The 12,810-nt window shown below is 44.2% G+C and overlaps 1 protein-coding gene across 3 annotated transcripts in view; it reads left to right on the top strand.

The window, feature by feature from the left end:
• The window catches only part of CHRM3 (cholinergic receptor muscarinic 3), a 454,607-nt gene that overhangs the window by 199,883 nt on the left and 241,914 nt on the right, over positions 1-12,810 (top strand). The gene's annotated exons all lie outside the window — the stretch shown is intronic.

Raw genomic sequence — 12,810 nt, 5'->3', positions numbered from 1 at the left:
TGGTGATTGGCAGCTTCATCTCTACAACATACCTGCTCATGCATCACATCACCTGAAGAGTTTTTTGGCAACGTATCAAATCACGCAGGTGACTCAGCCCCGCCTATAGCCCAAATTTGGCACCTTGTGACTTCTGACTTTTCCCAAAACTAAAACCATCTTTGAAAGGAAGAGATATCACACCATTGATAAGATTCAGGAGAATATGACTGGGCCACTGATGGCAACTGGGAGAACTGTGTGAGGTGTCAAGGTGCCTCCTTTGAAGGAGACTGAGGTGTCATTGTCCTACATACAATGTTTCTTGTATCTTCTTCAATGAATGGCTCTATTTTTCATATTATGTGTCTGGATACCTTCTGTACAAACCTCATATGTATCGTGTAAACAGACAATCAGTTAAATGCTGACTAAATCTAGAGTTTGTGACGTTTTTTGAATGTAAGAAAATATTTGAAGTTTGGTCATTTTGTTAGTACCAGCTAGGAATGAGCCACTGGTGGGGAAATAAAGCAGGGCCCGTGCCATTACAATCTAACAAAAAAATTTTAAACAGGAGGCTAGAAACGAAAGGGAGATGTGTCTGTCCCATTGACCCAACGGTCCTCAGCCCGGTTCAATAACATTGCCAGGCATTCCACATACTACACACAAAACTATAATAGCACCGGAGGACAGCCCTTGAAAGTCTGTGTGTACCGTCTTCACCAGCTGGGAAAGAAAGCCTTTGCAACTGTCCCAAGGTCTGGAAGGGAGAGGAGGAGGAGGAACCTAGAAACTGACTAAAGCGTACAACCCCTGAAACCCAATAGTCGGGGCACGCAGATTAGCTGAGTGCCCAGTTATAGCCAGTGCTCAAGCGTATAGAACTAATTTACAAACAAACTTACTAACAACTTTCTCTCCTCCGTATGTGGGGCATTCAGACTAGCCGGGTGCCTGCTTGCAGCTTTGTGCTTACATGTGCTTCATAGATAAACTTGCCATCTCACTTCCACCACACACGTTGTCTCTCATTGGAAGGCATCTGTTGTGAGCAAGACAACAACTGAGAAGAGTCATGGAGGCCCTGACTCGAGTCTCCCCAGTAACGATTTCTCTCTGTAGACGAGTTTGTATAGTATGTATGGCAAACATAGACAAATCTACCTAAAACCAATTGTCAATTTGTATATGTAAGTTTAGATATTGATGTCGATGAAAAATGAGATGACATTTTTATAGATTTTAAGAATTCTTAAGTATAATATATACTATTCTAATTTATGTAAATTAATTTACATACATAGACAATCGGTCCCCAACCTTTCTGGCACCAGGGACAGGTTTCATGGAAGACAAATTTTCCATGAACCTGCGTGGGGGAGGGATGGTTGCAGGATGATTCAAGCATATTACATTCAAGTTCGCCTCCTGCTGTGCAGCCCAGTTCCTAACGAGCTCGGACAGGTACCGGTCCGAGGCTCGGAGGTCAGGGGCCCATGACACAAACTCATTCATGACATAACATCCACTGGATCATAGAGCAAGGATTGCTTTTGTTGCTTTATAACTCTGTTCTTTTGGTTATCGGCTCTTCATGAACCTAAAAATAAATTTTTCTTTCTACTTAAAGTATTCAAAGATGGAGATATCACTTTTATCATAAATCTTAATATTTTATCAATCAAAGGAACAATCCCAATTTCCGCTGTTCTGACGTTCTTCGAAGAGAGACTCTTGGAAGACATGTACCAGATGTGTGACCTTTAATGAGTACCCGAGACCTAATTCCACACGTCCTTCAGCAGCCTTTGCTTAGTTCGGGTTCGGTGGTTTTGTCAGTGGGCGCGTAGCTGCAGCGTGCGTTTTGTGTCCTGTGTTGCCGCTGCTGTACGGCCAGGATACCGACACTTTCTGAGTACTGCAAAATCTTCTCCACGCTTTAAAACTCTTCCTTCAGTCGGAAAATATCTCCTTCTCCATTCTGTAAATTGCATGCCTCTTCTTCAAACAGATAAGAAACAAGCAATCAAACCCACCGATAAACAGAAACGGGCCTAATCTTCACTGCCTGCCCGCCTCACTCCGCTTACGCACCGAGAAATGTCAGCCTGGACCACAGATCACTTGGCTTTCTCAGGAGCAGTTTGAGTTCCGGTTTTTCTCTTTTCCATCATGTCTTTTCCATTCCCTAGAGGAGTCACCTAACGGAATGCGGGCATTGCTTCACCAGAGGACTAAGGGCTGATTCCCAGGCAGCAGTTAGAACAGCGTGGTGGTCCAGCCCCAGTTCTAGCCTGACAGTCCAGGGTCAAACTCTGTCACCTGCTGCCTGTGTCACCCTGAGGAAGCAGCTTAGCCCTTCCAGACCTGGGTCTGTCCTCCTCAGGTGCAGGGATGATAAGAGGAGTGCCCACCATGAGAATGACATGAGGTAGTTCATGAAAACCACATGGAACTTGTTTAAGTGCTACAGGTGCCAACTCTTTTTTCCTTTTCAGAGATAAACACAAGCTTAGGAGAATGGTACCTAAAAATGTATATTGCAGAACAGGCTGACGGGACTTGGGGTCCTCTCACCACATTCTGTGTGGTTCTCCCAACGCTCCCGGGATGACCTAAGCTGGCCCCGGGGACGGGTGTGCTATCTCACGAGGCCCCAGGTCTGGACAAGGCCAGGTTTGGACTGCACTTACTCTGCACAAGCAAACGCGTAGCTCTTTCTCCACGTTCCGGGTTAAGTGTGAGGAGCCACCAGTGACCGGAGTAAGACAAGCAATTTCAGAACAACAAATTGCTGTGGTTTCCAAGAATAGAATGAAGACCATGTTCATCTTTATGCATATTTAAATATAGGGTTGGTAGTTTTAGAAAAACGAGGATCACGTATGTTATATGTGTTAGAGACCTTCCAATCTCAAGTACCACACAATATACTGTGATCTGTGGTCACCCCCCCCAAAAAATGCAGAAGCCTGAGGAATGCAGGCCTCCGAACAGGTGATGTTAGTGGGAACAGAGTGGCCCCAGGTAGAGAACAATGTCTGTCATGTGTGTGTGTCCGTCCCTCTCCCTCTGGCCATCTCGCTCAGCATGAGTATGTTTCTCAGGCTCGTTGTTCTGTCGTGCACACAGGCACTCGGGCACCTGGACCCACACTAGTGCCTCTAATCATTCATCAGCAACCTCAAGTCGTGATGCAGCAATCGAGAAACCAGTGTCACATTTACGAGAAAAGGAGAAGAACAGGAAGCTTAGATAGCCCTGTGACTGGCCTGTGCTTTCCTAATGACCAAGGTTTGTGTCTCAGTCTAATTAATTATGCTTATCAAAAATTAACCTATCAGGAGTCTGACTTCTGAATAAAGGCCAAGGTAGGAATGTGGCATGGCTACTTATCTGAAAAATATTTGCAGTCCTGCTGATATCCTACAACTGAACCAATGAAAGTGTCAATTGAAGATTACATGGATGAACAACCAAAGGATACATACACTATGAAATTTTAAGTAAAAACTCTGAGTTTAAAGACTCCTCGCACTATATATGTGAAATAGTGGTTGTCAGACCACCCTGGGAAGATAGTGAAATAATTTTTATAATTTTAATGCTTATTCACAAGAATAGGCTTATACTGAGCTTCAGAAGAAATGGACCCTGACTTAAGTTGCTACATGGTCTTTCTCTCAGACTCCCAGTGACTTGTGCTGCCTCCTGGGTGGCCCTGCCCAGCGGTGCCTCGCCCCACGCAACTGTCTGCTCAGTGTAGGGGGTGCTTCCTGTGATGGAAGGGAAACAGTGTGACTCAGTGCGTGAAAAAGTGGATGTGATTTCATAGATTACAGAAGTGTTTGCATTTGTAGTATTTTTGGATTCCTAAATGAATGTCTAATTGCCAAAAATTTACATAATCTCTTTCAAAGTATCAAATCTGTGTTTCAAAGATATGTGGGGTTACTGGAATTTTAAAAAACAAACTGGAATACAAAGGTATTATAGTCAAATAAAAGTACCCTTCTATTAGTAGGGTACTAATTAGTACCCTCCCCCACTCAGGTATTTTTCAATACTTGAAAAGTATTGGCTTCTTTCTAGTCTCCATGAGATGGAAAACAATTGCTATGTTTTTTCAAGAATTATTAATTATTTTGTGGACTATTTCTTAGTGAATAGTTCTCATTTTTTAAATAACATTCCCACTATTAGAATCAAACTGTTTTCCTCTTCTCCCACTTTGCCCATAGTTTTGGGGAAGTGACCTCAATAAAATGGTTGTCACCAGAAGGAAGCCATTTTTGTAAAATGCAAATAGACCTTTGGGAGGGAAGGTACAGGTCCCTCCCTGCTGTCGTCCATTAGTCCCCAGGAGTGTGCAGGTGGGAGTGGGCCCCTCCATCCAGCAGGCGACACCTCTGCAGCCCCAGCTCTGGGACCCAAGGAGGGGCCTGCACAGCCCTGAGTGAGACCCACCAGGGCTGTTGCCAAGGCTCCCACAGCTCAGCCCTGAGCACAGGACTGTCACTTGTCACGTGGGTGCTCACGTTGAAGAGGTCAATTCATGGCAAATGTTCCTTCCCCAGAACGCTGGGCAGCCCGTGTCCTTTCTCACAGCTCAGTTCTGTAATGCGATGTCGGACTCTCCTCCCAGCTTTGGGAAATGACACCAAATCATAGCCACCCTCTCCTCTCTCCTTAGCCTTCCTCCATTAAACACCTAGCCTCTTCATTAGCATGCTTTTTCCTCTATGTATCTGCTTTTAAAAAGTTATGACGTGTGTTACGTAAACCCAAGGATGCTCATTAGGAACCATTTTGAAAATAAGTGAGAGCACACAAAAATAAAAATAAAAAATAATTACTCAACTTTCAAGTTATTCCCACTATTAACATTTTAATGTGCAAGTCAAACTACACAAAATTGCTGGTAATTGACTGTTTTTGACCTGCTCAATCAGGGTAAACGTACATTTTCTGTGTCTTTCTAAAGATTTTATATTTTGTGTGGATTTTGCACTTATAAGATTGTAGACCAGTTGTCCAGACTTTATATCGAAGTGTAATGTAACATAGAGGGCATTGTGCCATGTAGCTGCTCTCTGGAGGTGCACGTTTTCACTGAGTTTCTTTCTTCTTTGCGGGTGGGAAGGAGATAGCTCTTAGTTTTCTCTTTTGTTGTTGTTTTGATGTTTCATTGTTTTTGCTATTACAGTTGTCCCACATTTCCCCCCTTCCCCCCGCCTCCACGCAGCCTGACCTCCACTTCCATAATCAGTCCCAAATGATTGTCCGTGTCCCCGGGTCCTTCACCTAGTTCTTCCACTAATCCCTTCATGTTCTTTTAATCAGTCCCCCCTCCCCCACCCCTCTTACAGCTGTCAGTCTGTTCCATGGTTCTATGCTTCTGGTTCTGTTTTGCTCACGAGCTTATTTTGTTCATTAGACTCCTCTTATAAGTAAGACCATGTGGTATTTGTCTTTCACCAACTGACTTATTTCACTTAGCGTACTAGTCTGCAGGTCCATCCGTGCTGTCACAAAAGGCAGGCGTTCCTTCCTTTTTCTGCGAAGTGGTGTTCCATTGTGAACAGGCACCACAGGGTTTTGATCCACTCACCTAAAGGGCTCCTTTCTGTGTCAGTGCTCAGGGGCCAGGGGCCTGGCTCCAGGCAGGTGGCTGCTCAGCTGCGAGTTAACCATTTACCAACCAAAGCTACTGACTGCTTCAGCAAAAGTAGGCGAACTAACTAGGACATTTGAGCATTTCCTGAAAAATACTTAACAAGGAAATCTCCAGGGAAACTAATTAAATATGTTGTTTACATCACCGACATTATTATATTTCCTGCGAATGGCTGCAAGATAGGAACTGCCACATCACATCAAAATTGACCTTTCCACGTATTTGAGGTGGAAACTTTAGCTCAGCATAGTTTCAGGAGCTCATTAGATTTTCAAGAATGTGTCTGAGGATATTGTGGTTGCATTTCAAATGTGGTACTTGAAAATGTGTATTTCTAAATGCCGTTATTGAATGTTTTTTCTCTCCCAAATCAATCGGTTTTTGTTGTTGTGAGGCATAGCCTACATGATTCCATTTTCAGAAAAATACGTTTATTTTTTTCATGAGATTACAGAGTCTATGAATTTGGGGAAATACTTGTGTAGGCCCAAGGGCAAGCCAGGCTAGACTCTGAAGCAGATGTGATTTTCTGACCGAGGTGGAGTCCCGTGCTGTTGGTGCAACACAGCGTTAGTGCTGGGTCCTCTCAGAACACCTCACTGGGCCAGACGGGGCTGGGACATGGGTGGCAGCATCGGTCTGCCATCAGGAAGTTCACAGCGCACCTACCGGTTCTCATTTCTGATGATCCTGTTGTTGAGACAGTGGGGACAGAGCACTGAACCCGGTGCTTTTCGAATGTGTGTGAGCACTAAGCCTCTTCTTCTGAGTATTGTGGAGCTCCTGAAACATCGGGCACAGTCTAGAAAATGCTGTGAACAGCTATAAAGAACCTTCTGATTGCTTGATTTTACCCACTCTAAATAAGCAGTCATTCTGGTAACTTGCCAGAATCCAGACCAAAGCTCTCTACAACAATGCTAGTCAGAGTTAATTTTTACAAAAATGAGACAGTATTGTGTCAAAAAATTGACGCCACAATGTGGCATTAAAATACTTATGTTTTAATAAGCATAGTGACATGCAGCACCTGGGAATAATGGAGACTTCTAGTATTAGTTTCCATTGCTCTATTCTGTCTCTCTCACACACACAACCTGGATGGAGGAGTCTCCACGGCAACGATTATCACTTCACGACAGTGATCCCGTTTACCTCCTGTCTCATAGGAGCATTTATAAATCTTGTCAGTCTCTGCCTGCAGTTGTTAGATTTCTTTTGTTGTTATTGTTAATAGTTTGTCATTTGTTGTTTTTCAGTTGATTTTAGAGAAAGAGGAAAGGAGAGAGGGAGAGAAAGAGAGACATCAATTTGTTACCCACTTATTGATGCATTCATTGGTTGATTCTCGTAAGTGCCCTGACTGGGGATCGAACCTGTAACCTTGGCATATTGGACACCTTTCAAACCACCTGAGCCATCTTGGCTTTGTTGATTTGTTTAATCAACTGCCTCCTCAGTATTATGTCTTGGCTGCAGTGCTTTCTGAGAAGAGCCTGCTGATCAGAGTTTTCCAGGCATGACTTCATTTGCTCTGGTCCGAGCTGCCTGTCTACCAGGACAGCAACATAGACACATGGTCCTTACCTACAGTACTGTGAAAGAGGTAGACTCATGAATATATAAGTAGGGGTAGCTTTAATTATAGGTGCTTAGCAGCCACAGAAGTGGGCAGCCGAGGCGAGAGGGGTAGGAACAGAAGCAGCTCGAAGAGCAGCAGGGCACTGGACATGGAGGAGCCAAATTGACCTGGAGAGGATCTCAAGCTTCATGTTGTCGGGGATTTATTTTTTCATCAACATGTAGTATGAGGTCTGTCCATAAGGTATCCAGCCATGTAATGTGAAAAATAGGGACATTCATAGAAGAAGTTACAAGATATAAGAAACATTGTATGTAGGACAATGACGCCTCAGTCCCCTTCAAAGTAGGCACCTTGGGACCTCACACAGTTCTCCCAGTCACCATCAGCTACCCCATCATATTTTCCTGAATCTCATCTCATTGATGGTCTGAAATTTCTTCCCTTTCAAAGGCAATTTTAGTTTTGGGAAAAGCCAGAAGTCGCAGGGTGCCAAAGCTGGGCTGTAGCAGGGCTGAGTCACCTGGGTGATTTGATGTTTTGCCAAAAAACTCTGCATGAGATGTGATGCATGAGCAGTTGTATTGTTGTGAAGCTACCAATCACCAGTTGCCCATAGCTGCAGCCTTCTGGATCATCCGAATGGTTTCCATGAAGGAATGTTCAAGCTTAAGGCAAAATTGAATGCAGATTCATTGCTGTACTTGCTCAGTCATTTTGAATGTGATGGCCACACAGGACACATGCTCACTGCATGTCATCTACCACCCCCACTGACTAGTACAGTGAAGTCGTCATTGTTCACACATGCACATTCCAGTCCACTCTCCTTGGCTGCCAGGTTACATTGGTGTTGCACAAACTGTTCACATTATATTAACAATGGCTGACTTTTTCCGTACAAAATTCATATATGGCCACTGAAAACAAACAAAACTGCAGAAAACTGGGGTGTTAGAAAAAAAATCACACACCATCCCATCATTTGACAGAGATCCACATTGTGATTTAGATGGAGTATTTCCTTTCTCTTTTCCATAAGAAGTAGTTATTTTATATTCCTCTGAGGAAAGTTGACAATTTTAACTTTAGGCACCAAATGAAGTGACTGCCCCAAATCCAGACTCAGCTATTGCTAAAGACCCAACCAGCAAATTTCCTATAAATACTGAAAAAGGAAAAAAAAAAAGGAAAACATTATTCTCCAAACAAGCAAATCCTAGGCAGGAGCAAAATCTACCTTCATTATTGTGATTATTTAAGAACAGGCCCTGGCTGGTGTGGCTCAGTGGTTGAGGGCAGGCCTGCGAACCAGAGTTGCCAGATCAGTTCCCAGTCAAGGCACATACCTGTGTTGCAGGCCCAGGTCCCCAGTAGGGGGCGCACGAGAGGCAACCACACATTGATGCTTCTCTTCCTCTCTTTCTCCCTCCCTTCCCCTCTCTCTAAAAATAAATGAAATCTTTTTTTTTTTTTTAAGAACAGAACTGCCTAGGGTGTTTTAACTTAAGCCTGTATTGCTACTGATTTTTCCTCATCCATCCAACTCCCAGCATAGCTGGTAACCCTGACTGCCCCCCTGCAGGGACTGATGGTAGACTGCAAATCACCAGTGGTCCCCTACGGTGTAGCTCTGATTCCTTGTGGAAGCACCTGAAATAATTTCCTTTATAAGAATCTGAACTTCAGGTTTATAAACAGCACCTATTTTTCCCCTTTAAAATTAGCTCCTTGAACCCGTGGGAACACTGTTGTTAGATCAGGTGCTGTAACGCCAACTGGGCCAAAATGAAGAAACCCTCCCTCCCGGGTTTATGTTCCCACGTGACTTAACTTCAGAGAAAGAGACCGAGGGTGAAGGATGAATCGTGAGCCACCTGAGTGGGGCCTGCTGCAAGGCGACCTGAAGAAAAGTGATGAACGTTTCCAGGTGTCTGAACAGAGCCATCTCTGGCTGGAGAGCGGCATTTTAAAGGCATAATGTTGTTTATAAAATTCAGGAACTAGAGACTGGACCTTTTCCCTTGTTATAGTTTTTTTTTTTTTTCTTTGACCTTTTAAAGAACACAGGAAATCATTTGGTGAGCTAGACATTTTTAAAATTACAGTCTTATGGGAAAAATAATAGCAGTGACTTTTAAATCAGTATGTTTCCCGTGTAGAGGAGCATACTGAACGAACATTTACTCGTTTTCACTTAATGCAACATGAGCCTTTAAAAATCTTTCCTTTGAATACTAGTTGCTGTTGTTTTCCTAAAATATTTTCCAGTGATTTTCTCCCTCTCATGTCATAGCATTGGAACAGCGGCCAAGGCTGGGCCAGTCTGCTTGGTGCAAGCCCATCTCCGAGGCCCTGCAGACCGCAGAGAGGTGCTGCTGAGAGCGCTGTTTCTTGCCAGTAACCAGACAGATTTACAATCAATCAGCAGAGAGACAGAGGTAATATCCAAACATGGTGAGGACAGTGGGAAAAGAGATTGCAACAAGTAACTGGCATTATCTGCTAAAGTACAATATAAACTGCGAAGACCCTCTGACCCATAAGGTGTCATTTTAGGCATATGTAACTACAAAAATGAACTTACCTATCCATGTGCACAAGGATTAATGTTGTTAAGTTGTTTCTAATAGAAAAAAGGAAACATTCCTAATCTGGCAAACGTTAAAAGTGTTAAATAAATGACGGCAGGTCCATGCTAAGGGGTGCTTACTAACTCCTGAAGAGCAAGCAGTAGGTCCGTAGGCTAATGGAGAGCACATGCTGCCTGGTTCGGCGAGAGGTGCAGACGTATTGTGCGGGGAGCGAAAGGAGAGCTGTGAGGTGGAGGGTGCATGTGAATGAGACAAACCATGGAACCACAGGCAGCGCACTGAACATTCATGGGGACTGAATTTGGGAGTGAGAATGGGGAGGGCAAAGATCATTCAGTTGTTTCCCTTTAAATAATTTGGTTGGTTAAATAATATTTATTACTTTATAACTGAAAAATAAGAAAGGAAAGCATTTTATTATGTGTCACATGTGAATGGTCATTTTCAAATTCTTTGCCTAAATTCTTAGTGTGGCTGGAATGTGGGCTGACAAAGGCGATGGCTCGAGCACAGAAAGTTAATAGCAGAACCAGGACGATCAGAGGCCTGCTGCCCACAGCCATGTCTTCCCACTCTGCCTGCACGGGCTCCTTAGAATTACAAGTGAGTTAGCCCCCTAGGCTTATCACTAACGCATGTCTCAACTCATACCTAGCTGTATATCCAGCGGGAATATAGAGGTGGGAAGTAATTGTTTTCCATGCGAAAGGGAAAGTCTGGCTCCTCTTCCTTCCACCTCATTTCAGCCAGTAACACAGGTGAACTCTTCTGAACTACCTGCCTCACAAGTTTTAGAAATATATGGTGAATCACATGCCATGGATGACCCTTGCACCCTTGGACTCGGCAGAGGACTCCATATGCCCATGGCTGTGAATTGCCTTTAAATTAGCTGCGCTATGGAAGGACATAGGGTATCGAGATTTTGTCTGTCTGTTTTTGTCCTGATTCTGAAAGCTGTTGGCAAACGGGGCTCTATTCTCATATGTATTCTACTTAAAGTTCACATTTCATTGGATATTCACCACTTGTAACCAAAACACAAAATTCAAAAGTGGTAGAACTTGGGATAAGTTATACTTTAATTGTTTTCAGGTTCAACATTGTATGATTTTAAAACAGACAAAAAGGCCAAAACTACAGGTAAAGATAGAGATAACCTCCGATGGGTTTTTGCTCATGTAGAACTGAATATCAAATTGGGAGTGTATTAGTCTGCTTGGGCTGCTGTAACAAAATTGCACAGGCTGGGTGGCTTAAACAACAGAAGTTTCTTCTCTCACAGTTCATGAGGCTGGTGGTCCAAGGTCAAGGTGCTAGAGTATTGGTGTCTGGGGAGGCCACTTTCCCCAGTTTGGAGACAGTGGTCCTCACTGTGCCCTCACATGGCCTTTTCATTGTGCATGAAGAGAGAGCTCAGGAGGGAAAGCAAGTGAGCAAGAGAGAGCTTCTTCAAGGACACTGGCCCTATTGGATTAGGGCACCACACCCCTACGATATCATGTAATCCTAATTTACCTCCTTAAATATTCCATGTCCAAATACAGTCACCTTGAGGGTGAGGGCTTCCATGTGCAAATTGGAGGGGATACAGTTCTGTCCATACAGGGAGAGAAATATAGACTACTATAGGATACTAAAGTTTTGTATATTTGATTTTATGCTAAATTTCTCTTTTCTAAGTTTTCATTACATCTTCTAGTAAAAGCAATATATTGAACTGAGATTTCAAATGCCTATTTCAGATGATGGGCATCATCTATAGAATTTGATTTTATAAGGTCATTTATTATAAATTATTAAAATGTCCTTATACTTAACATGGTATGTAAAACATATACATATATCCTTTTTAAAAAGTGATATGTAATACTGTATTTATTTATTTTTTTACTTTGCTTTAAAATAGCTGATGCTGAAGGGATGGGTTACACCTCAGATGCAAAACACCCTCCATTCCATTATTTCACCGGCGCTGTAGAAACACCAGTGAGCTGATGTCAAGTACTTTTTATTTCTCCTGATTTATTGAAAAACATAGAAGTACACTAAAATCACATCTAATTTCAGGAAGAGCCAACCAGCAAGCGCTGTTATTATTGGTGGAGTTTCTCCCAGTCACTGATCTGTGTGCGTGGAGGGAAAGGGGCAGTCACGAGCCCAAACCCCCCTTCCCACTCTGCTTTCTGTGTCTAGTTGAATGCAGCCTCCAACTTCTATCTCGGCAGTGTGAGGTCAGTTTTCTGAAGCTGGACTGACAGCCAGTCCTTGTCCGTGGCTGGGCAACGGTCTCCTCCCCGTCCCTGGGTCACTGCTGCCTGCCAAAGTCACAGTGCGGAGCAGCGCCTCCCCTTTCACTGGTCTGCTGACACCGCCTCCCACTACTGGAACCCCTGGTGGGACGGGCTGTAAAAGCTTTCACAGGCCTCAGGGTTGGGGGTTGTGAGAATCCAAAACTGTCCCCTGAAGGCTCATGCCTGCCGTCTGTCAGTAAAGAGGAGGTTTGTCCCCTGCAGTTGGTGGCTTCTGGAATTGTGTCACCTCGGAGAGGTCTAGCAGGCCCTTGGGAACCAGTGTCTTCGGTTCATCCTGGATGGCTCTCCTGGTTCCTATGTGAGGTAGTCATCCCCGCCCTTCATCCCCGCCCTGAGGGCTCTGTATCCCTGTCACTCATCCACTCTCCAGAATACTAAGCTTGGCCATGTTCCCCCAAATGGGCTGTGGCCTGTGAGCTCTGCAGACCGTGGTGTCTACCTCCATCCCGATGACAAGGTCGGAGATGCCCAGAAGGCTTCTGATGCTGTGCGCCCATCAACCCACCAGCCTGGCTCAGGGCCACCTCCTTAAATACTCCAGTCAAGGACGGTGGCAAGGCTCCTTGACAACCAATGCCCAGAGTGAGTGACTTTCTTCAGCCCCAGAATGCTGGTCCCACGACTGTGCCTTCCTCCCACACTGCTGTGCTCGCAGGG

The sequence above is a fragment of the Desmodus rotundus genome, chromosome 10 (genome assembly GCF_022682495.2).
Source record: "Desmodus rotundus isolate HL8 chromosome 10, HLdesRot8A.1, whole genome shotgun sequence".
Taxonomy (NCBI): Eukaryota; Metazoa; Chordata; class Mammalia; order Chiroptera; family Phyllostomidae; genus Desmodus; species Desmodus rotundus.
The sequence above is the reverse complement of the archived record's forward strand: the minus strand, read 5'-3'. Positions and strand labels throughout refer to the sequence as shown.